The sequence below is a fragment of the Lotus japonicus genome, chromosome 3 (genome assembly GCF_012489685.1).
Source record: "Lotus japonicus ecotype B-129 chromosome 3, LjGifu_v1.2".
NCBI lineage: Eukaryota > Viridiplantae > Streptophyta > Magnoliopsida > Fabales > Fabaceae > Lotus > Lotus japonicus.
This window is the reverse complement of record NC_080043.1, coordinates 27355879-27379819: the sequence shown is the minus strand read 5'-3', so window position 1 is coordinate 27379819 and position 23941 is coordinate 27355879. Positions and strand designations below refer to the sequence as shown.

Here is a 23941-nt window from a genome sequence, read left to right as displayed (position 1 = left end):
ATTGGGAATGGGTCAGATTGGATTAGGGTTCAAATTGGGGTTAAATTAAGGTTGAAAGGGATTTAGGTTAATTTACCAAAATTAAAAAAAATTATTATCATGTTTTAATATGTTTTATTAGAAAAATGAATTTTTTTATTAATTAAAGGGTCCCACGTCAGCATTTCCGTTTGGTCAACTAACGGAAGTGGACGGAAGGGCCCAAAGTTAACGTTTCTGTAACGTTAGGGGCCCTGACCGCACGTTTTAAACACGGGGGGTGTCAATCGCACATTTTGAAAACATCAGGGGCTCAAAGTGGAATTAAGCCTTATATATACTATTTTACGACGACTTTGATTTGGTCTGTGCGGCAGGAGTTGGCAATAAAAAGGTTTGGTACCATCTCCCTTTCCTCTGCATATTCAAAAAGTCCTTCATTTCCTTTCACCTAATTCATCCCATGTCTTCCTCAAGTTCTAATCCCAGTCCAAAGTGGATCTACGATGTCTTTTTGAGCTACTGTGTTAATGACTCTGCTAAATCTTTTTCTTCACTTCTCTACACCTCTCTCACAGAGGCTGGAGTTCATGTTTTCAGGGATGATGATGATGAGCTCAGAAGTGGAGATCAGATAACACGTACCCTCAGCGCTTCATGCGATCGGAGTGTCAAGAATTTCAATCATCGTTTTCTCAAGAAATTATGGTGCCTCTGAATGGTGTCTGCAAGAGTTGGAAAAAATAATGGAGTGTCGCAGAACCATATTTCAGAATGTTTTCCCTCTATTCTATGAAGTAGATCGCTCTGATGTATCTCGGCAGCAAGGTGCGTTTGGAGAGGCTTTTGATGATCTTGTTCAGAGGATCACAGTGGAGGAAGACACGTTGAAGAGTTGGAGGCGAGCTCTAAGAAAAGCCACCAAAATGCTAGAGTTTTCCTTTGTGGATTTAAGGTAATAAAGTTATATCATCAGTTCATACTCCATAGTCATTTGGTGCTTGTTTACTATTTAGCAAATGTGATTTTTAAATAGAGTAGTGCCACTAACACTCTATTTTACTTGATCGGTTAAACTCACGCAAATCGCACCAAATTGAGAGTGATGCTATATAATTAGGCTTAATTGCAGTTTTAATCCTTAATTGATATAACATGATTGTACAATAGTGAGCCTAAAATTTTAAAATCAGCGGTCAATGCCTCTAACGTTTATGTCGTGAGCTAAACTGGTCCTTCAATCCAGTTTCGTGAGTTGACTAACGGATTTTGCTTATGTGTAATTTTTTTTTCTTAAGTGTCATCTATTATACCACTTAAACACTAATTATCATATTTTAAGAAATTGTTATGCCATGCATCATCCTCAACTCCACCATCTTCTTCCCTCTCACCACCGTCCCTCACCACCACCATCACAGCACCGCCATCACTCCCTTCCCAACCACACTTCTTCTTCTAGCCCCTTTTAACAAAACCCATTATGAAACTCTCATCTCCTTCGCACCTCCTCTCCATAAATCACCTCTTTGAACAACTATCATCATAAAAAACCTGTAACAAAAGCAGGGGCGGATCCAGACATTATATATTGGTGTGGCTAAATATAAAAGAAATTTTAGGCTAAAATACAAAGTATAAATTATATTAGGTAGCAAGCAAGAAGTAGCTATAATCTCACATGAAAAACACAAAAGTTTATTCAACCATGAAAAGTTCAGACTAATTTGTGCAGTAAAAAGGACAAATTTTGCTTTTTTGGGAGAAAACATTACAATGCTGCTGATTTAACATTCCAAAATTTGCGGGCACGAATAAACAATCAAAACGGGAAAACCCATCAGCAAAAACAAACGGAGGTAGCTCCAAACCCAACATGGTTCCATCAAATAACTCAAATCTGCTGAGTTCATAAGCAAAAATTCTCACCGAAAAAGTAGATCCAACTCAACGCGTGCAACAAGTTCATAAACCAAAAACATTCTTTGAAAATTGAAAATTAAAAAAAATAGAAATAGGAAAAAATCATCCAACATGAATTCTGTGTAGCGTAGTAAGGTGAATTACGAAGTTTATTTACCTGAGAGACAATGAATCAATTGAATTTCCTCTTGAATTGTGGTTGATTGGTGTGGTGATCAGGGTTATATATCCATGCGATTAGAAATTTAGGAAGGTGAAGATTGGTGGGTTTTCAATTTTTGGGGAAAAAGGTTTTAAAAGTTGATGAATGCCGAAAGCAACAATAGAAGAAAGAAAGGAAAAAAAAAGAAAAAAAAAACCGCGTTCTAATTTAATGTTAAGCGTGAATTTTGGTTTGTTACTTATTAAGCTATGGCGGCGCTTCGTCCGTTGCCATACATCAACACAAAACTTTTAGCAGCGGATGCCAAACCGCCGCTATATACGAAATTAAAAAAAAAAAAAAACTCAAAATCTGGTGTGGCTAAAGCCACACATAGCCTACACATGGTTCCGCCCATGAACAAAAGTAAAACAGATCCACCATCACACCAACATTCTAGAACCTTCTTCCACTTGGGTTCAACCACCACACCAACCTTCAACCTCAACACCTTAATCCCAGGAACCCTTCGAACCTAAAGCACTCAACAAATCACTAATCCCAGATTTTTCAAGCAAAGCCCAAGAAGAGAGGGAGTCAAAAGCTCAAACTTAAGAGTTCAGATCCAGATTTCTCAATTAGAACCCATATCCCAAATTTCTCACTTGAACCCATATCTAATACCCCAATCCTAATGCAAACCCCAAACCAAAAATCATACAGAAGCGAAGGAAAAAAAGTGGGGGGGGGGAAGAAATGTGATGATGCAAGCGACAGAGAGACGATGAACGAACGACGACGACGAACTCTAATGATGAATGATGGCGAGGAACGGTTTCTGGTTTATCGATTTTAAGCAAAATCTCGATCTCTTCCTCTCCGTGTTCTCTCCGGTCTGGGGTTTTTTCCAGTGATGAAGATTTGTTGATCTCGTGCTCCCTCGTCTCTTTCCTCAACCAGTTTTTCGCCTATAGATCTCAACCCCAACATTCAGATTTTATCCTTCATGTTAAGTTGAGAACTTCAATTTTTAGGGTTTCTTCGGATTGTAGGTAATTGAGTTGGCTAGATAGAGGTTCATCAGGATGGTGGTGGGGTTGCAAATATGAGGATATGGTGGGATATGATGATGGTTGTGATTGGTGGTGGTGTCTTCTTCTTCACCTCCAGTTTCTGGGTGTGATTGTTAGTGGTGTTGTGATTGGTGGTGGTGGTGGTGGTGAAGGATGGAGGTGAGAGGGAAGAAGATGGTGGGGTGGAGAAAGGAAGAAGGAGAAGAAGAGGTTGAAGATGAAGATTTTGTTTTGTAGACAGAGATTGAAGAGGGATGATTTTTAATTTGGATTTAGATTAGAGATTTAACGATTAGAGATTTGTTTAAATTTTAATTATTTAACTTAATGATTTCAAGAGTTAGGAAGAGAAATAATGTTTTAATAATTATTTATCCATATGGACGACAGACATGAGGTGTCGTGTCAATTAATGAAGGTCACATCAGTTTTTCCGTTATGACCACTTTTGCACAATCGTGTTAAATCAGGGACAAAACTACAATTAATCCTATAATTTAATAAACCCTACATATATTTTTACTAATTAAAGATAGAATGTTGCAAGCAATTCCCTTTTATATAAATATTTCCCATCTACCTCATTATTTTTTCGCCCTTCTTATTGTATATCATTCCACATCATATATAACTGTCTCAAAATGATAGCTCAAGTGGTAAGAGTTAGAGACATAAGTGATGGGTGAGATGAAGGGTGAAGGGTCCAGGGTTCGAACCCTGGGGATGACTAATTTACTAACATTATTAACAACTAGCATTTGTCTATAAAAGAACATATGACATATAACATATTTCATGTTTCTTCATTTTCTTCTAATGTCACTTATCTCATTTGCGGGATCAAAATTCTCTGATCAAAATTCTCTGTTCCGAATTGGTGTCTTATTTCTGATTTCAACCAATGAAATTGGGATACATTTATATAATGTATTAATATGACATTTACAAGCTCATGTGAGTATTTTTAATTGACGTATCACAAATTCACTGATGAGACTAGAAATGAAACATCATTCGAGATAGAGAGGATCTAAATCCCTCATTTGGGATGCGGGTGCATGTCAAAGACAAGACCAACCACTTACTCTTTGGCTCGTATTTTATAGGGGCGAAATCGTGGATGTGAAGAAAACGGTTGAACGTGTTAAAACAGATTTGAAAGACTACAAAGAGTGGATCTTTGCTGGGCATCAAGTGGGGGTAGAATCTCGCGTCCAAGATGTTATTGGATTACTGAAGAGCCATCAATCAGACTATCCTCTACTAGTAGGGATTTGGGGGATGGTAGGGATTGGTAAAACATCCATTGCCGAAGCTGTTTATAATCAAATTGGTCGTGATTTTGAGGCTAAGAGCTTCCTCCGAAATGTCAGGGAAGTTGCCAAAAGACATAATGGCTTAGTTTCTTTACAGCAACAGCTTCTTTTTCATATCTGCAAAACAAGAAAAACAATGATAGGTACAATTAAGTCAGGAGAAAAGGTATTGCGGGAAAGACTTCAAGAGAGAAAAGTACTTGTTATACTTGACGATGTGACTGAGCCGGAGCAGCTAAATGCTTTGTGTGGAAGTCGCGAATGGTTTGGCTCAGGTAGCATAATCATCATCACCACAAGAGATAGGCGGCTACTCATGATGCTTGGAGTTGATCATGTGTATAGAGTGCCAGAATTAGACCAAAAGGACTCTCTTGAGTATTTTAGTTGGCGTGTATTCCATAACGCAAGTCCTCTTGAAAATTTTGATGAAATTTCTACAGAAATAGTTGCTCATGCTGGGGGATTGCCACTTGCTCTTGGAGGCCTTGCGTCCTTAATGTTTGGAAGGTACAGAGATGCCTGGGAGAGTTTGTTACAGAATATCAAAAGAAGTCTTATTCCCGAAGTAAAAAAAATTCTAGAAAAAAGTTTTGATGATTTACAAGATATGGAGAAAATTGTATTCCTTGATATAGCATGCTTCTATATTGGGATGGATCGAAATGAAGTGATACAGAAGTATACATCTCCAACAGAGGTTGCTATAAGTGTTCTTCAAGACAAAAGCCTTGTAACTGTTGATGAGAACAACAAGCTTGGAATGCACATACTGCTGCAACAAATGGGAAGAGAAATTCAAAGGGAGGAGTCAAAGCAAGTGGCTGATCAGGTGCGTAGCCGGGTACTGCAGGTTCCTTAGGCTTAATTTACTTAATGCACATTATAAAGTTTTTGTTATTGAAAGAATAACGTACGCTAGAGAAAGCAAGGTGGACAGTATTATTAGTGAGTTCATAATTATCACAAGAACTTCAAAATCTGTTCTTAATTTAAAGTTAAGTAACAACAACACTCTATTTCTAACATTTTATTATTTATTGGACAAAATCTATGTAGGTTCACGAAATTATGTGGGTTTAACTCCATATTTGGTGGCATCTACATGGATTTTAACAAATCAAAGATTGTGTTAGAAAGAGAGTGACAAAGAGAGTGATGCACTCATCTAGTAACAAATTGCAGGTCTTTAGACCTCATATTTCATGTCAATCAAGCTATATCTAAGTGCTCTCTTTGATTTTTACATTTCAATTTCAGCCAAAGATCTACGATGTGTTCTTGAGTTTCAGAGGGGAAGATAGTCGTGCAAAATTCATTTCACATCTCTATGCCTCTCTTCAAAATGCCGGGATTAATGTTTTCAGAGATGATGATGAGATTCAGAGGGGGGATACGATCTCCGTCTCACTACTACGGGCTATCAGAAGTTCTAGAATTTCTATCATTGTTTTTTCAAAATATTATGCTAATTCAAAATGGTGCATGCTAGAGTTGGAGAACATTATGGAAACTCGCAGAACCATGGGTCTGGTGGTTTTGCCAGTGTTCTATGAGGTAGATCCCTCAAATGTACGTCATCAGAGAGGTGATTTTGGAAAAGCTTTTGATGATCTTATTACAAAACCCTCAGTGGATGAAGTCATGGTGAAGAATTGGAGGACAGCACTCCTTGAAGTTGGTGGCATGGCAGGTCTTGTCATGATAAATTCCAAGTGAGTTAATTTGAGTTTAATATTTATATACTTTCTTCGTTTCACAAAGATTGTTGTTTTAGCCGCTCTTTGATTTTTCCAAAAAGTTTGTTGGTTCACCAATTAATATCCACTTATCTAGTGAATTAGGTAGAAGAACCCAAGGGAAACTTCCACATTTCAATGCTAATTAAGCTCTTAAATACATAAGTGCATAACTGGCTTTGAATGCAACTACTACATTTTTTTTTTGAAAAGTTTAATGAGATTTTTTTTTGGGGCCCCTTTCTTTTTGCAGGCCCTGGACTGTGGGTCTGCCTGCACATGCCCAGGGCCGACCCTGCTATCAACTACATTCATTTATATCTAATATAGAATTTAATAGTTGCTAGTAAGATTAAATAGTATGTTTTTAGTAACATTGCACTATCAATAGTTATCATCTTACTCTTTGTATCACAACCTTAAACAACAATTTTTCTAAAACAGAGGAAGTACTTACTGTTTTATTATGTTTTAGGCTTACATATGTTTTTGGTCCCTCTAAAATCATGGAAATTTAGTTTGCCATATGTAGCACTAGCCTCTTAAAATTTTTAAAATTTCTGGTAGTCACTACCGTGAATATGTTCACATTTCAAAAGGATACATGCGGACCTATCAGTTTTTCATAATTAATTCTCTTCTTTTGTTACCAGCACAGATTGCAAAATGGCAATATAATAGCACCAATAGTTTATGCGTATTTATTCTAAGGCTCATATATTTTTACAGGAATGAAAGTGAGGATATCATGAAAGTAGTTGAAAATGTTACTGATTTGCTAGGCAAGACATACATTATCGTTGCCGACCACCCAGTGGGGGTGGAAGCTCGCGTTCAAAATGTGATTCAACTCTTAAAAAGCAAACAATCCGAAGATCCTCTAGTAGTTGGGATATGGGGGATGGGTAAAACAACCATTGCCAAGGCCGTGTATAATCGAATTCGTCGTGAATTTGAGGCTAAGAGCTTCCTCCTAAATGTCAGAGAAGTTTGCGAACAAAATAATGGCCTAGTTTCTTTGCAACAAAAGCTTCTTTCTGATATCTACAAAACAACAAAGATAAAGATAGACACAGTTGAATCAGGAAAAGAAGAACTTAAGAGAAGACTCAGTCAAAAGAGAATATTTCTTGTGCTTGACGATGTGAATGAGGAAGAACAATTGAATGCATTGTGCGGAAGTCATGAATGGTTTGGTTACGGAAGTAGAATAATCATCACAACAAGAGATGAAAATATAGTTAAAAAGGAGTTTGGAGTTGAAGTTGTGTATAAAATAAAAGAAATGGATGAGAAGGAGTCTCTAGAGCTTTTTAATTGGCATGCATTTAAGCAACCAAGTCCTGAAGAAGGTTTTGCTGATCTTTCTAGTGATGTAGTTAAATACTGTAGGGGGTTGCCTCTAGCTCTTCAAGTAATTGGGTCCTTTTTGTTGACTAGGAGGAGGGTAACAGTGTGGAAGAGTGTACTGGAGAAACTCAAAATGATTCCAGATAAAAAAGTAATAAAGCAGCTTAGAATAAGTTTTGACGGTTTAAGTGATGATGATGTTAAAGAAATATTCCTTGATATAGCTTTTTTCTTTATTGGAATGGAACAAGATGAAGTGATTGAGATATTAAATGACTGCGGTCATTTTGCAGAAATTGGAATAAATGTCCTCGTACAACAATGCCTTGTAACTATTGATAGGAAGAACAGGATCAGAATGCATGATTTGCTACTAGACATGGGAAGAGAAATCGTCCGCAAGAAATCAGCTGAAGAGGGCAAGGAGCCTAGTAGATTATGTCGCTACAAGGATGTGGATTTTGTATTATCCAAAGATGCTGTAAGAACTTCTTGTATGTATTTTATTTTTGCTTCTAAAGTCAGTGGATGCTAATTGACCTTTGATGACCCAGATATCTCTTGTCCTATTTTCTCAGTAAATGTGAATATTATCTTGATTATGAATCGTCTTGTGCTACTTGCTTCCCAGTAACATATTATGGGCTTCAAACCTCTTAGTTGTATTCAGTTACTCCAGTAGATTTTTAAATACCATTTACCTAAGCTATGTGTCTTTTTTTTTTTCTGTAGATTTTTGTTTCACAGAGAACACTGAATGTTCACGGACTGACTTTGAAGTCTCCAGAAAAGGATGCAACTTATAAGTTGGAAGCCAAAGCATTTGAGAAGATGGATAAACTTCGATTCCTTCAACTTACTGGTGTACAACTTGATGGAGATTATGCATATCTTTCAAAAGATCTTAGATGGCTTTCCTGGCATAGATTTCCTTTAAAATATACACCACCAGACTTTCACCAAAAAAGTTTAGTTGCCATTGACTTCAAATATTCCAATCTAGAACAAGTTTGGAAGAAGTCTCAGGTATGAGTTATAAATAATTTTTTATATATTTAGAATTTGGAAAATTTGATATAAGCTGGTTGGAAAGTGAGGTCTAGCTTGGAGCAAAAATGATGATGATGTTTCACCCAGTAACTGATTTTAAATATCTGTCTTTGAAGTTTGAAGTAATTACATACATAAATATTAACAGAGTATTAGTTTGATGATGGAATTAACTAAGCTAGTTAGAGCATTCTCTCAAATTTTCTCTTGTTATTCTCTATCTCACGCACTCTGCATATTACAATGGAATGGTACCTAGCTATTTATTGTACTAATAGGAAGACAACCTGTTTGGCAATCCCAACTGCCAAGTTTAATTTCTAATATATATCTAATGGCGGGTTAAAGTTTTCACTTGAGTTTTTTTTCTAACAAGTGGTTTGAAATTTCTTTCCACCAGATGCTGAAGAACCTAAAATTTCTGAATCTTAGTCATTCTCCTAACTTGAGACAAACTCCGGACTTTTCACACTTACCAAATCTTGAAAAGTTAGTACTGAAAGGTTGTACTAGTTTGTCTTTGATTTCTCATACTATTGGAAATCTCCAAAAACTGCTTCTCATAAATTTGAAGAATTGTACAAGCCTTCATTCACTTCCAAGAAGCATCTATAAGTTGAAGTCGTTGAAAACTCTCATTTTGTCTGGATGTTCAAAAATTGACAATTTGGACGAGGATTTAGAACAGATGGTATCTTTAACCACCTTGGTTGCAGATAAAAGTGGTATAACAAGAGTTCCCTTTGCTGTAGTGAGATCAAAAAGCATTGGATATATTTCTTTGTGCGGCTATGAAGGATTCTCACGCGATGTATTTCCATCAATTATACAGTCTTGGATTTCACCAACTAATAATATGTTATTCCAAGTTCAAACATCTGCTGCAGGGATGTCCCTTAACCTCTTGGATGAAGAAAAAAGTAGGTCCTATGGTCTTAAAGATCTTTCCAAGCTTCAACGCCTTTGGGTGGAGTGCGACTCAGAAGTTCAGCTGAATCAAAGTGTAGAAAGAATTTTGGATACACTAAGAACCACAAATTGTGCAGATCAATTGGCAGGAACACCAAGCACATCTCATGTCTCAAACAATAGTTCTGCTTTAATTGATTGTCACAGCCAAGTTCACATTTCAGGGTCAAAAAATTCCTCGACTTCTCTTTTGATACAAATGGGAATGAACAGTCGTATCACCAATATCCTCACAGAAATCATTTTACAGGTTCTCTTACTCCTCTTTACACACACGCTACCATTGTCTTATAATGTTCTATTTTAGAAATTCAAATGAGTTTGTGCTATAAATTACAATTTAAATAATTTTATAGACTCTTTACTCACTCATATTCATTTTAATAAGTTATAGAATCATTTTTATAAATGTTCACTGTGCAGAAAATGTACCCCATTGGGTCGGATTTACTTCCAAGTGACAACTCTCCTGCTTGGTTTACATTCAATAGTGGATGTTCTTCTGTAGCTTTTGAAGTCCCTCAAGTGGATGGGCGTAACTTGAAGGCAATCATGTGCATTGTCTATTCTTCATCCCCAGACAACATCACAACAGAAGGCCTGAAAAATTTGTTGGTGATAAATTGCACAAAGAACACCATTCAGCTCTATAAGAAAGATGCATTAGATTCCTTCGATGATGAGGAGTGGCAGAAAGTAGTATCAAATATAGAACCTGGTAATGAAGTGAAGGTAGTTGTTGTTTTTGAGAATGGATTCATTGTGAAGAAGACAGTTGTTTATCTCATATATGATGAACCAATTGACAAAAAGGCAGAGCACTACCATGAGCCAGATAAGAATGTTGCCATTTCCAGTGATGATGAAAATGTAAGTAACAATAGTCTAAACTTATGAACATTCTAAATGAATGTTGTTTTTCATCTATTTTTATGCAAGTAACAATAGACGTTGCCTTGGACACAATGAACTGGTTCTACACTAGAATGGATTAGAATGAGCACCTTTGAACTTTAATTTTTTTTTCTTCTCTATTGTTTCACTCACGAGGTTCTGTTTCTCTTTGTTTATGGTATTAGAGATTTGTTAGACTCTTCTCCATACTTCCTTCCTCTGTTCGAGCCATTATGACTTCAAAGCCTTTCTGGTTGACCGGTCTAGCTGTTGTCTTGATTTGGTCTCGCTACTTCTCTAACCAGCGAAGGAGACATAACCCATTTTAAGGTACTACAAACCCATATTTTTTTTTTGGTTTCGCAAATCATTTGCATGTTAAGAATCATTGTTTGTTTATTTATTTTTTATTTTTTTAGGCAAATGTTAATTGTTAGTAAATTAATACAAATTATCCCTCCTCAAAGTTCGAACCTGACCCTGCACCTGCACCTGCAATTACCCTTAACTCAACCATATGAGCTACCAACCCCACCCATCATTGTTTGTTTATGAAATCCTTCTAAGCTTTCCTAAGAAGCTATCTACCATAAGTAAAAGGTTATCATCCATTTAATTTGCGGTATATATTTTTATTTTGTTTATACTAGTTCATCCTCTAAACCATAACTTCGAATATAGATCTTGGTTACTCATTTCCCTTTGGACTTCATGATTGTATGCTACTATATACAGAGTGAAGCTTTGTATCTAGAGTTAAACCTGAAAACCGTCCCTGAACTTTAAGCGAGATTTGATTTCCGTCCCTCGCCGAAAAACCTTCCTAACGCCACCTTCAGACTACCTTTTTTGTTTGAAAACCGTCATTGCCGGCGATTTGCCTCCGACCGTCGTGCCCAACCGTTCTATGTGGCCATGCCACATCATTTCATTAAATGACATGTTAATTTTAAAAAAAAACTAAATATTTTTATTTGTAATTAAGCCCCCAAAACATTCATAATTTAATTTCTAAACTCTAAACTAAAACTAACACTAAATCAAAACCCTCTCCATCATCTTCCTCCTTCAGACCCAACCCATAAATTAGGGTTCTTCCTTTGGTTCGATTTCTTCTTCTCTCTTATTCTTCTAGTCCGATTTCTGGGTTTTTCATTATGTTCATCACTTCTTCATCTTCTCCAAAAAATTTCCCATAACCTCAATCTAAGAAAACCCCCAAAAATTTGAAGCGTGAGAAGATAGTGAACTACATATCTATTCAATATAATTCTTATTGTCTATAAAAAAAATTCAAAACATGCATAAGATGACACACCAGAGGATGAAACAATATTACAATTATTATACTAACAATCAAATGGCTTTACAGACAAACCCAATTTCATCACGGTTTGGTAATTTTAAATTGAAGAATTACTAAAGTCCTAAGAATGCAACCTGGACACTAGATTCCTTAGCTCTGGTGAGAGGGAACGACAACCTGGACGCTAGAATCCTCGCCGGAAAATACCCACAAACCCAGATTCGTGATATAAGATGAGATGCAGCGGAGGAGGAGGAGCCTTCGCTCTAGCGTCGGGAAAAAAGCACACGAACCCAGATCCAAACAACCTCCCTTGCTCCATTCGAAAATCCCAGATCCACCCTCATCCTCCTCCTCCAACAACACCACACTCAGATCCACAAAACCCAGAAAATCCCAAATCTAAAACCAATCCTGCCATAAGGAGATGAAGGATCCAGCAGCGTTGCTTATTGTTTGGGTCGTGCTAGTTCTTTTTTCCGAGATGGGGCATCTTCAGCTTCGTTCTTCAACCTTCAGTGGCGTTGTCCAGAATTCTTCAATTTCTGGGTTTCGATCTCCCATCTGGGTTAATCGAGAGAGATGCAGAGAATGAGGACTGGCACCATGGAAGTCTCGGCTGCAACCATTTTGAAAATGGTGCGACCAAGCTTGCGTCTCAGTTTGTGTTCGTCTTGGAGGTAGCATTTAGTGTATGATGTGGATGGATTATTGTTGATGTAGGCATTGAAGGGGAGGAGAAATTGCTTCTCGTGAGGTTGCTGAAGCATTGACAATATTCTGGGTTTTTTTGTTTTTAATGGTGAAGATGGTGATGAAGATCATTGAAGATGATGGAGAACGGATGAAGATTCTGGGTTTTGAATTCTGAAAGAGGAAGAGATAAAATGAAGGTTATGATTTAGTGTGATTATTAGTTTAGACTTTAGAGTTTAGAAATTTAATTAGGAATGTTTTGGAGGCTTAATTATAAATAATAAAAAATATTTTTAATTTATTTTAAAAAAAATAACACGTCATTTCATTAAATGACGTGGCATGTCCACATAGGTCCAAAACGGACACCTGGCCACGGTGGCCGGAGTTTTTTAACGGCAAGGACGGTTTCCAAACAAAAAAGGTAGTTTGAGGGTGGTGCTAGGAAGATTTTCCGGCGAGGGACGGAAATCAAATCTCGCTTAAAGTTTAGGGACGGTTTTCAGGTTTAACCCTTGTATCTATAATGATTTGATTTCTAATATTTGAGATGCTTCCTGTTACTTTACTGTTTGTGTGAAGAGGTGGGATGAAGAAAATGAATCAATATTTCTTTGAAAGATGGGTTGATGCGTATCAACTGGGCATTTATTTCAAGTACTTGAAATTTCTAAACAAGTTTGCAAAACAAGACAAGCATAATTAAGGAGTTGTAAACCCTTTTTAAGGTACGGACGCATCTCTTTTCTTCAGCAAGACATTTATAGTAGTTTTATACTGTTTAGAATTATTTTTTTCTACGCTTAAGTCCAAAGGGCTCTTGCTTGAAAGAACGTGTTAGAATATAATGGCCCGTTTGGTATGATGTATAGTATAAGACCTGATAGTCTAATGTCTGATTGTATTAAGCCTGATAAAATTTTAATACTATACAGCGTTTGGTCATACACTGTATAATTCGGTGAATATAGTGGTGGTGGTAATAGTGATGGTATAGGTAGGTGATAATGGTGGAGGTGGTGGTGGATAGTGGTGGCGGTAGTGGTGGAGACAGTGGTGGTGGTGGATGGTGGTGGCGGTAGCGGTGGTGGTAGAGGGCGTAGTGGTGGCAGTGGTGGTGGTGGTGGTAGCGGTGGTCGTGGTGATATCAACGACGGTGGCAGTGGTGGAGTGTGGTGGTGGTGGCGGCGACGGTGGTGGTAGTGGTATAGGGTGATGGAGGCGGCAGCGGTGATGGTGGAGGGTGGTGGTGGCGGCAGCAACAGTGGCAGTAGTGGTGGAGGTGGCAATGGTGGTGGTGGCAGCGGTGGTGGATGGTGGTGGCGACAATTGTGGTGGTGGAGGGTTGTGGTAGTGGCGATTGATTAAATATATTCAAGTAGTTTATACATCACACTATTATCATATCTTATCCATCATCTATAGGGTGGATTAAAAATTCATCATTTTAATGTATATAAGAGAGGATTGATGTATAAGCTTATACAATACAATTGAGGTTGTCTAGATAACCCATAGTATAAATTGGGTTAAACCACCCATTGCATTCGTGTATCAATCATATTGCAACATGTGTTTTTATATTATCCACATCATTTAATTAATCTCTTTTACTTTTCATTTTCATAATATTTCCTAAACCTCGATTGATTTCGCAATTAGGTCTGAAGTTTGAGCTATTGGGTTTGAACTTTGAAGTTTCGAAAACCTAAAATTAGAAAATAGGTTTCATACTTTCATGCTATTATCTATAACTAGGAATTCTCAATTAAATACGACATGGCCATGATTCATGACTTGAGTATGTTGCTTGCTCAACAAATCAAATCTTCCGTAGCATTGGATAATTTCACGTGGTTTTCTCCTCAATCCTCATCATTTTGTGCATATTAATTTCTGTGCCCGCAACTATAAATAAAAAAGAATTGTCAAATTTACCAACCTCTCTCACTCAAGTCTCAACTATCGTCAACCTTCAAAAACGAATTGTAGACATAAGTTGATTGAACCTTCAAAATTCTAGTTTCGCAATTTAGGATTCTCTAGGTTTTTTTAGAAAGGAGTTGTATACTATTATCTAAAATTATAGGGCCTTTTTTGGTACATTCTAAGATTATAGGTTAATTCTGCAATTGAATTATTTAGTAAATTAAATATTATGAAAAATGTAAATTAAAAGAGACTACTTAAGTGAGGTGGATAATATAAAGACACATGTTATAATATGATTGGTACATTTATGCAATGGGTGATTTAACCCAATTTTTATCATGTGTTATTTTTAGACAACCCCAATACAATTTGGCTTAATACATCAGAAGGCCCCTGTAATTGTAAAGTGAATCAAATCCAGGGCCTAGAAAATTTTTGCATCAAATTGGGTCCCTAGAAAATTTTTTTTAATTCAATTAAGGCCAAAGTGTGCCAGCTCTCAATTTTATCCCAGTCAGCATTTCCACGTGGCTTTTATTATTATTTTTTAATTTAAAAAAATAATTAAAAATTATTTTTAATTCCATCTCAGTTAAATAATTAGAAAAAAAAATTTAAAAACTTAATAAATAACCTAATATAATAATCCTTAACTAAACAAACTAATAATCTAACTAATAAACTAATCTAATAATCTAACCTAATCTAATCTAATAATCCCTATAACCAATTTGAATCTTCCCCAAATTAAACCCTAACTGAAGAGAGATTAAGAACACAGAGAAGTCTCCCCCTCTCTCCTAGCCGGCGGCCACCATCATCACCATAACCACCATCTCCATTTTCCCCTCTGAATCACACTAGCACTGGTCCTTTTCTTCCTAATCACCTTTGTCGTTCCTCTGTTTCTCATCTCCTCAAAGCAACACATCTATGTTAGAATCAAAGAAGGAATTCTGAGCTAGACTAAACCCAGAACCCACCCACCTCCACGCCACCCAGAACCTACCACCACCATCAACCAGAAACCCAGAAACGACCCACCACCATCACCAACCTCTTCACGCCACCCCAAACCCAGAACCCACCACTATCCCTCAGATCCATCGAATCACAAGAAGAGGAACGATGTTGCTTCCAAGCAGCGTTCCCTGAGGGCTTTGAGATCATCGGAACAGTAGGAATCAGAGAGAGGAAGAGCGTGATGGGGGCGACAGAAAAGGATGACGAACCCAGCAAACCCATTCACCACCGCAAGCCACCACAAGCCCAGGACGACCACATATGATTTATAGAGAGGGACATGAGGGGCGGTGGTGACAAGGAAGCAGCGGTGGAGCGCGACCTACACTGAGGGTTTGCAGGGTTGGGGGTGGGGGGTTGGGGTTTCGTTTGGGTTGAGTTGGGTTGGGTTGGGTTGGGGGTGGGGTGAGGTTGAGGGTGGGTATGGTGGGAGAGAAGGGAGGAAGATGAGAACTGAGAAGTTCAATCAGAATGATGAATGATGAATAAAAAATGATGAATAATTAATTAAATATTTTTTGAATAATTAAAAAATGAGTTGGAATTAAAAAATTAACTTTTAGAATTTTTCAATTAAAAAATAATTCCAAATGCCACGTGGAAAAGCTAAGTAGGCTAAAATTGAAGCCACTTCAGCATCAGACGCACTTTGTCCTTAATTGAATTAAAAATTTTTTTCTAGGGACCCAATTTGATGCAAAAATTTTCTAGGCCCTGGATTTGATTCCCTTTACAATTACAGGGACCTTCTGATGTATTAAGCCATACAATTTCATCACTACAAATTTCTCTTTCTAATTAATTATGACGTGCACAAGATAAAAGGGTATGTGCCTGTCTGGCTGTCTTTTGTATAAAAATCAAGATGACAGAATTCACGTTCTGTATCACCCATCATGTACAATAATTATTTATTCACACCTCAAAATGAGGTGGAATGAGGTGGAAAAAGAGAGAGATAGGAAGAAAAGAAAAAGTAAGAGTGAGAAAGTATAAGATGTGATTGATGATAAGAGGAGAGAGATAGAAATAAAAATAGGTGGAAATGAAGTGTATAAAAAAAGAGGTGTGTATATATCATTACCCATATAATAAGGCCGAAATTCCATATTCGATTATGTGATTTATTTTATACGATGAGTGAGTTATATAAATTATAAAAAACCTTAAAAAAAATATAGAATGTATTTTAATTTTAGTTGGTGCATAATTATTTAAAAATGGTCTATATTTTTTGTTTTTTGGTTACATATGGCAAGAAAATGATCTATATTTACATACACTTTATTATTAATATCAAAACCATACTGTTCAAAAAAAAAATATCAAAACCATGATTCAAAAAAAAATATCAAAACCTTCCGCAACTAAAAGTTTAAATTTTAATGCCTCGTTTAGATTAATGAATACAAGTAATTAATAATATATCTTAATTAATTTTCATTTGCTTACAATTATTTTCTTCACCAGATAGTTTCATTTTGTTTTCCGTCTGTCATTAGTCATTATTTAGTTATATCTCTACTTTAGTAAGAATTTAAATTTAGGGTTGGTTAAATTAGTCCAGAGTTTGTAAGTGAGTTTGATTTTAGTCCACTAAAGAAAAATGACGTTTAGTGATAGTCATTTTTCCAATTACTTGCAGTTTTTGACAGCCACTAAATATTATTCTTCCTCAGAGAGACTAAAATCAAACTCGCTTACATATTTATGAACTTTGACCATTAACCTTAAATTTATTTAGTAAGACCAAGACCCATATATTAATAATTATTAATAAATAAATCTATTTTTTATTACAAGAGGAAAAGAATAAATATATCTATTTAGTAAGACCAAGACCAAGACCAAGACCCATTTTATTATTTCATAGAGTACTGGGGAAGGTGGGTGGAAGAGGCTGCTCCAATCCAAATTAAATACAAAATCAATTCAACAAAGTCACCATTAGCAATATCAAAAGCGGCTTTGTTCACCAAAATTAAACCAATTGTTCTGTACTAGGGAGATCTGACGTCGGAAACTGACAGAAAGTAAACTCTAGCAGAGTACTAAAAATATCACAAAAGGAATATTCTCATTAAATGTTCAAAAGGTCCTTTTTACAAGGTGTTGACCTCTCCTTTTATAGAGGGGATGGTCATGATGTGGACTTTTGTTGTACTTGGGCCTGACAACCGGGGCCCAAGCCTTTATACATATAAGACAAATCTAAAGGAATCTTCCAGCTGGCGTGTGGGCCTATCTAACGGGCGGGCGAAATTCAGTGTTGTTCTGTGAATCCCGCCAAGATTGACTTTCGTTCCTGGTTGCTCATTTTGGGCGGGCATAAGCATGACTGACTTATGTCCCGCCCAGTCCACATGCCCCCAAGACATGAGGCTCAAGTTCCTTGAGTTGAAATGTCTTTAATGTGTCTGCTTTATAACCCTTTGATGTGCATACCGTCGTTCGGCGTGTTGCCGTATTCATGCTTGTGCCTTCATCGCCATTTTGTTGTTTCGTCAATGTGGCGCCATTCTCAATGTTCTGTGGTATGTCGCCAAATTATTTTTGTTTATACATCGCCTTCATCATAACCGTAATGTCCACGTCTTTTCAACTGACGCACGTATCCTTATTTTCCGGGATTTTGTTATCATTTGCCATAAATGCAGTTGTGCGTCTCGAGGAGTTATGTCTTTTCGTTTCCTACCTTTTTAAATTTCAAATCCCACGATCCCACGACCTTTCCCACTCGTTCTCTCTCTTCTTTTTTCTTCTATAAATACCCTTTTTACCTTTCACTTTTCACTTTTCTGGAAACTTTTGTTCTGAAAACTTTTCATCGCAGCTTCCACTCTCTTCTTTGTTCTCCGGTGATCCTTTCTTACTCCGGCTGTCGTCATTGCGCGGTGCTCCCCCATTGCCGACGTCCTCTTTACTCAATCCTCCACTTCTTCCTCCGGTGAGTCCTTCCTCTTTCTCTTTTCTTGACACTGTTCATCTTCTTCCTTTTTTGTTTTGGACCTGTTCATCTTCTTTTTTATTTTTATGAAATTACCCAGTATGTCGACACAAAACTTTAGCATTTCTTCTTTAGAACTCACTTCACCTTCTACGGAGGGGGAAGTTTCTGCCCCCACCGTTATCGAAATTCATTCCTCGCCCTCCACTCACGAGGATTCCGGTCCCGCCGGTTCCGTTGATTCTATTCTCTCCTCTAATGGAGATTTGTCCTCGCCCGAATGGCGTTCCAACGCGCATTTAGTTGAAGATAAGTGTCTTTGGCGCTCCATCTGGGGTAGTATTGGAAGCATCAGCTCTCTTCGAATATCTTCTCAAGGGTTTACAAAGATAAATCCCGCCACCTCTAATAACGAAGATCACCTGCTAAATGTTCTTCCATGTGGCGAGGATGACTGTGTTCTTTTGCGCAAAGAACCAGCCGATGAATCGCCTGATTTCTTTTTTGTTTATGGTTATTTCTTCTTGGACTTGAATATCAAGCTTCCCTTCTCGCCTTTTATATGTCACGTTCTTTCTTTTCTGAATGTGGCGCCTTGTCAACTCCAGCCCAACGCCTGGGGTTTTATTCGCTGCTTTGAAATTCTCTGTGAACATTTGAGTTGCACTCCCACCTATCCCTTGTTTTTCCTTTTCTATAAGACAGTCACCACAAAACCTACATCTGTCAAGTGGGTTCCCCTTTTGGCCCGCAAGAACATGAGCCGATTCACCGCCCTTAAAAGCCATTATAAAGTGTGGCAGAAAAAATACTTCAAAGTTATGGAGTCACCTGAAATGAATAACTTATTTCGAGATTCCGATAATAACCCTCTCGTCCCCTTTTACTGGACAAAAAACCCTCGCCGAAAAATATCCGTTTCATACGACGCCTTGGATGAATCCGAGCAGGCCATCGCTGATTACCTCCGCACATTACCAGTAATCTCTGGTCACGACTTGATTGAAGCGTCGAAATCCGGCACTTTAAATCAATTTTTTAGTAAGTTTATAATTTTTGCACAACTTGTTTTTCTTTTTGTTCATGTACCTCGCCTAATCGATGCTTTCCATGCAGCCACGATGGGAAAAAGCAAGGTTGATGCAAACCCCATCAAGATGAAGGAATACCTCGCCCAGTCTGCTGCGGCGGCGAAGAAAAGGGCCGCCGAGACTGAGCAGAAGAAAAAGAATGAAGGCGCTTCGGGCTCTGACAACATCAGGGACCCAAAGCGCCAAAAGACTTCAAGCGCTGCTGGCCGCAGACCTCTTCATCAATCCACACTTAATCCAGCCGGTTTAGCTTCTAAAAGTAATCCAGCGGAAAAAAAGAAAGGGAACGACAACGTCCCGCCACCCCACCAAGACTCAAGCATTATCAACCGCCCGCCAACTCCGTTTGGTCAAGCTGGCCCTAGCTCAGCTATTGGTGGCGAGGCTTCTCCCCCTTTGCTGAACTTATCTGATCCTCACTTCAACGGGTTGGACTTTATGACCCGTACTTTTGACAATCGGATCCATAAGGATGTTTCTGGTCAGGGCCCCCCCAACATTGCTTCTGTGGCGATCCATCACGCCCTTTCTGCCGCCAGCACTGTGGCGGGGATGGCTCAGTGTGTGAAGGAGTTGATTTCAACCAAGAACCGCTTTGAAAAGAAGGCAGCCGATTATAAGGCCGCATATGAGCGAGCTAAGGCTGACGCTGAGGCTGCCAACAAAAAGCTGAAATCTGCTGAAGAGAAGTGCGCTAAGTTAACTGACGACTTGGCGGCTTCGGACCTGCTCCTTCAAAAGACCAAGTCTCTGAAAGAAACCATCAACGACAAACATACTGCTGTTCAGGCCAAGTATCAAAAGCTGGAAAAGAAATATGATCGTCTGAATGCTTCTATTTTGGGGCGCGCCTCACTCCAGTTTGCTCAAGGCTTCTTGGCGGCCAAAGAGCAGATAAGTGTGGTTGAGCCAGGCTTTCATCTCTCCCGCATTGGCTATTTGAAGGACATTAAAGATGGCCAAGTGGTCGGCGATGACGACGTTATCCTTGACCTCCTTCCTCAATTCGATGATGAAAGTGAGCCTGAAGAAGATGCCGAGGATGGGAATGAGCAGCACAAGAATGATGATCAAGAGAAGGAGGACCCTCAAGTTGGGACAAGCCAGGGCAACGACGCCAACAATGAGGACCTGGCTTGAATTTCTGTTTTTATTTTATGAAGTTAAAATTTTGCTTTGGGCATTGCCCTGTTGTTTATTATAATTCCAAATCATGTATGGGCGTCGCCCCCCTTTTCTCTCTTTTAAAGAAGATCGTTTTAAGTTCATTCGTTGTTACCTTGAGTTGTTACCAACTTTTGTTGTTACTACTTTTGTTGTTACTTAGGTTTACATACCTTAGCCGATTTTTCGACGAGGCTTGGTTTCTAGTGGCCACTAGAATTGCCAAGGCTTGTAATATTTGATGGCGATACTTTCTTATTCCGAAAGATTTATTCGCGGTATTATATACCTTGATACGATTTGCATTGCATGAACTCGTAATATAAAAAATATAGGCGATTCTGTTGAAATGATCTTTGAATTAACTTTCTTTCATACATGGGAACAATTGTCCCTTCATTACATCTGTCGCCTCATTAAAAACCTTTTCAAAGAAAGGGAAAAAGAGTGCGACTTCATTCACCTTTGTTGTTTTTTGTCTTTTTAACTAAAATATTGCTTCAGATGTGAGGCGTTCCATGTCCGTGGGACCCTCTGACCATTAAGCTGTTCCAACTTATAAGCTCCTCCTCCAACATCGCCAATAATCCTGTAAGGCCCGCCCCAATTGGGTGAAAGTTTGTTGTGTTTATCGGGTATTGTATTTTTTCGGAGCACTAAGTCTCCTACCCTCATCTTTCTTGGCACTACTTTCGTTGTGAATTTTCTTGCAATCTTCACTTTTCCCGCCTCATTTCTTATGTGCGCCTGCCGTTGTTCCTCTGGCAACATAATTAGATTTGCTATCAGATTTTCCCCGTTGTCATTCTCATTAAACCGAGCCACTCGCCAACTTTGGTTTTCTATTTCCACTGGGAGCATGGCGTCAGTCCCATAAGTTAAACGATACGGGGTTTCCTTTGTGCTTGACTGTTCAGTGGTGTTGTATGCCCAAAGAACGCCTGGTAGCTCCTCCGCCCAAAGCCCTTTTGCTTCATCCAGTTTCTTCTTTAGACCTTTCAGGATAACCTTGTTAGCCGACTCAGCCTGCCCATTGGTTTGTGGATGTTCCACAGAGGCAAATCGCATCTCGATTCCCATTTCTGCACAAAATTCCCGGGTAACACTGCTTGTGAATTGGGTTCCGTTATCCATTACGAATGCCATGGGGACCCCAAATCTACAAACAATCCTTTGCCACAGGAAGTTCCTGACCTTGGCGGCTGTGATAGTCGCCACTGCTTCGGCCTCTATCCACATTGTGAAGTAATCAACCGCCACGATGATATACTTCATTTGTGCCTTCGCTACCGGGAATGGTCCCAAAATGTCAGTCCCCCACATAGCAAATGGCCAAGGCGCCATCATGGTTGTTAATTCCTCCGGCGGAGCCTTGTGTAAGTCAGAGAAGACTTGACATTTTTCACATTTCTTAACATACTCCAGACAGTCCTTCTTTATTGTCGGCCAATAAAACCCTGCTCTCAAAACTTTTACCACCAAGGATCTCCCGCCGATATGGCTGGAACACACACCTTCGTGGACTTCCGCCATTATTCCATAGGCGTCCTTGATGTCAACACATTTGAGCATAGGAGACATGATCCCCCGTCGATACAACTCCCCATCCACCAATGTGTAGAAACTGACCTCTCTACGTTTTGCCCTTGAGTTCAAATCATCATCCTGTGGGGGGTTCTGTAGAAAAATTTTGATTGATTCCATCCACGAAGGCTCGCCTTCACTTATTGATCTCACTGCTTTGAACTTCACCTCCACTAAATCAATACTTGGGCGAGGCAAGGTTTCTTGAATGACCGTTTGGTAATTGCCCAATCGCCCTGTACTTGCTAATTTTGCTAACACATCAGCCCTCTCATTTTGTCCCCTCGGGACATGTTCTATTTTAACATCTTTGACCTCCATCATCAATCTGCGCACCACTTCCAAGTATTTGGAAAGTTGTGGATCCTTCACCTGATACTCGTCTTTCACCTGCTTGACTACTAACTGCGAATCTCCTTTGATAAACAACTTCTGGACCCCCAACTCAATGGCTAGCCTTAAGCCAGCGATCAGAGCCTCATATTCAGATTGATTGTTGCTCGCCTTGAACTCGAATTTTAGAGACTGTTCAATGATCATTTTATCTGAACTTTCAATTGTTATCCCAGCCCCACTTCCAGTGTTATTAGAGGATCCATCCACAGATAGGACCCATTCTCCTTGAGTCTTCTCGCCTTCCGTGGGTGTTAATTCCGCCACGAAGTCGATCAAACTTTGGATTGTGACTTGGCCCCTTGGCTCATATTGTATATCATATTCTGATAATTCAACTGACCAGCTAACCAATCGTCCTGATAAATCAGGCTTCTGAAGTACTTGCCTTAAGGGAACGTCAGTTTTAACTTTAACTTGGAAACTTTGGAAATAAGGCTTGAGGCGCCTCGCAGTTTTCAGAATCGCCTGAAGGTATGAAAAACGGTAGAAAGGGGGGGTTTGAATAACGTTTTCAGTACAAAACTACCACCTTAAAGATTTTGACAAATCTTTCGAGAACTTAAGTGCTAAAGATAAGAGATAGAAAAGCACACAAGTATTTTATCCTGGTTCACTTGATAAATCCCTCAAGCTAATCCAGTCCACCCGTTAAGGTGATTTCTTCCTTCTTAGAATGAAGGCAATCCACTAATCAGATAATTGTTACAACTGCACTTGAAACCTACAAGTGACTAACAATACACTGACTTAGCTCTCACTAAGATTCACTCTCTTAGTCTTCTCTAGGATCCGATCAACCTTGATCTCCTAAAGGCAAACTATACAACTGTATATGAAGTTCTTGTTTACAAAGAAATTGCTTCTAAAAAGCTAATAGTAAACACAATGAATTTCAGATGAAAGAAGGCTTAGAATATTTTGAATATGTCTTGCGCGTGTATTGCTTCAACTTAGTTTCTTGGCCGCTTCTTTCAATCTTCAGCCTCTATATATACTCCAAGGATTAGGGTTGAGCGTTGCATGGGAAATGCTACCGTTGGAGGGCAGTTCTGGAAAATCCAGCTTCTGCTGTGGCTGAGAACGTTAGGTAGGTCGTCAGGAAGGTACACTTGCTTTTGTACTTGGATAGCGACTTGACCTTTTAACCTAGGAGACTTCTGATCAGAGGAATACTTCATATTGGAACTTGTGAAGCCGGTTGATCAGAGTCAGAGCGAAAGCACAGAACCTCTGACCATTGTATCTTCTGATTCTGAACTCAGAGGGAAGAACTGGCCTTCAGAGTTTCTTGCTTCTGGACTTCAGAGTTTCCACTATTCAGCTTCTGGATCTTCAGAGTCTTCTACACCATCAGAATATCTGAACCT

General features: G+C 38.6%; 1 pseudogene; it reads left to right on the top strand.

The window, feature by feature from the left end:
• Positions 1-391: 391 nt before the first annotated feature.
• On the top strand, positions 392-13302 carry LOC130748673 (TMV resistance protein N-like; annotated as a pseudogene).
• Positions 13303-23941: the final 10639 nt, after the last annotated feature.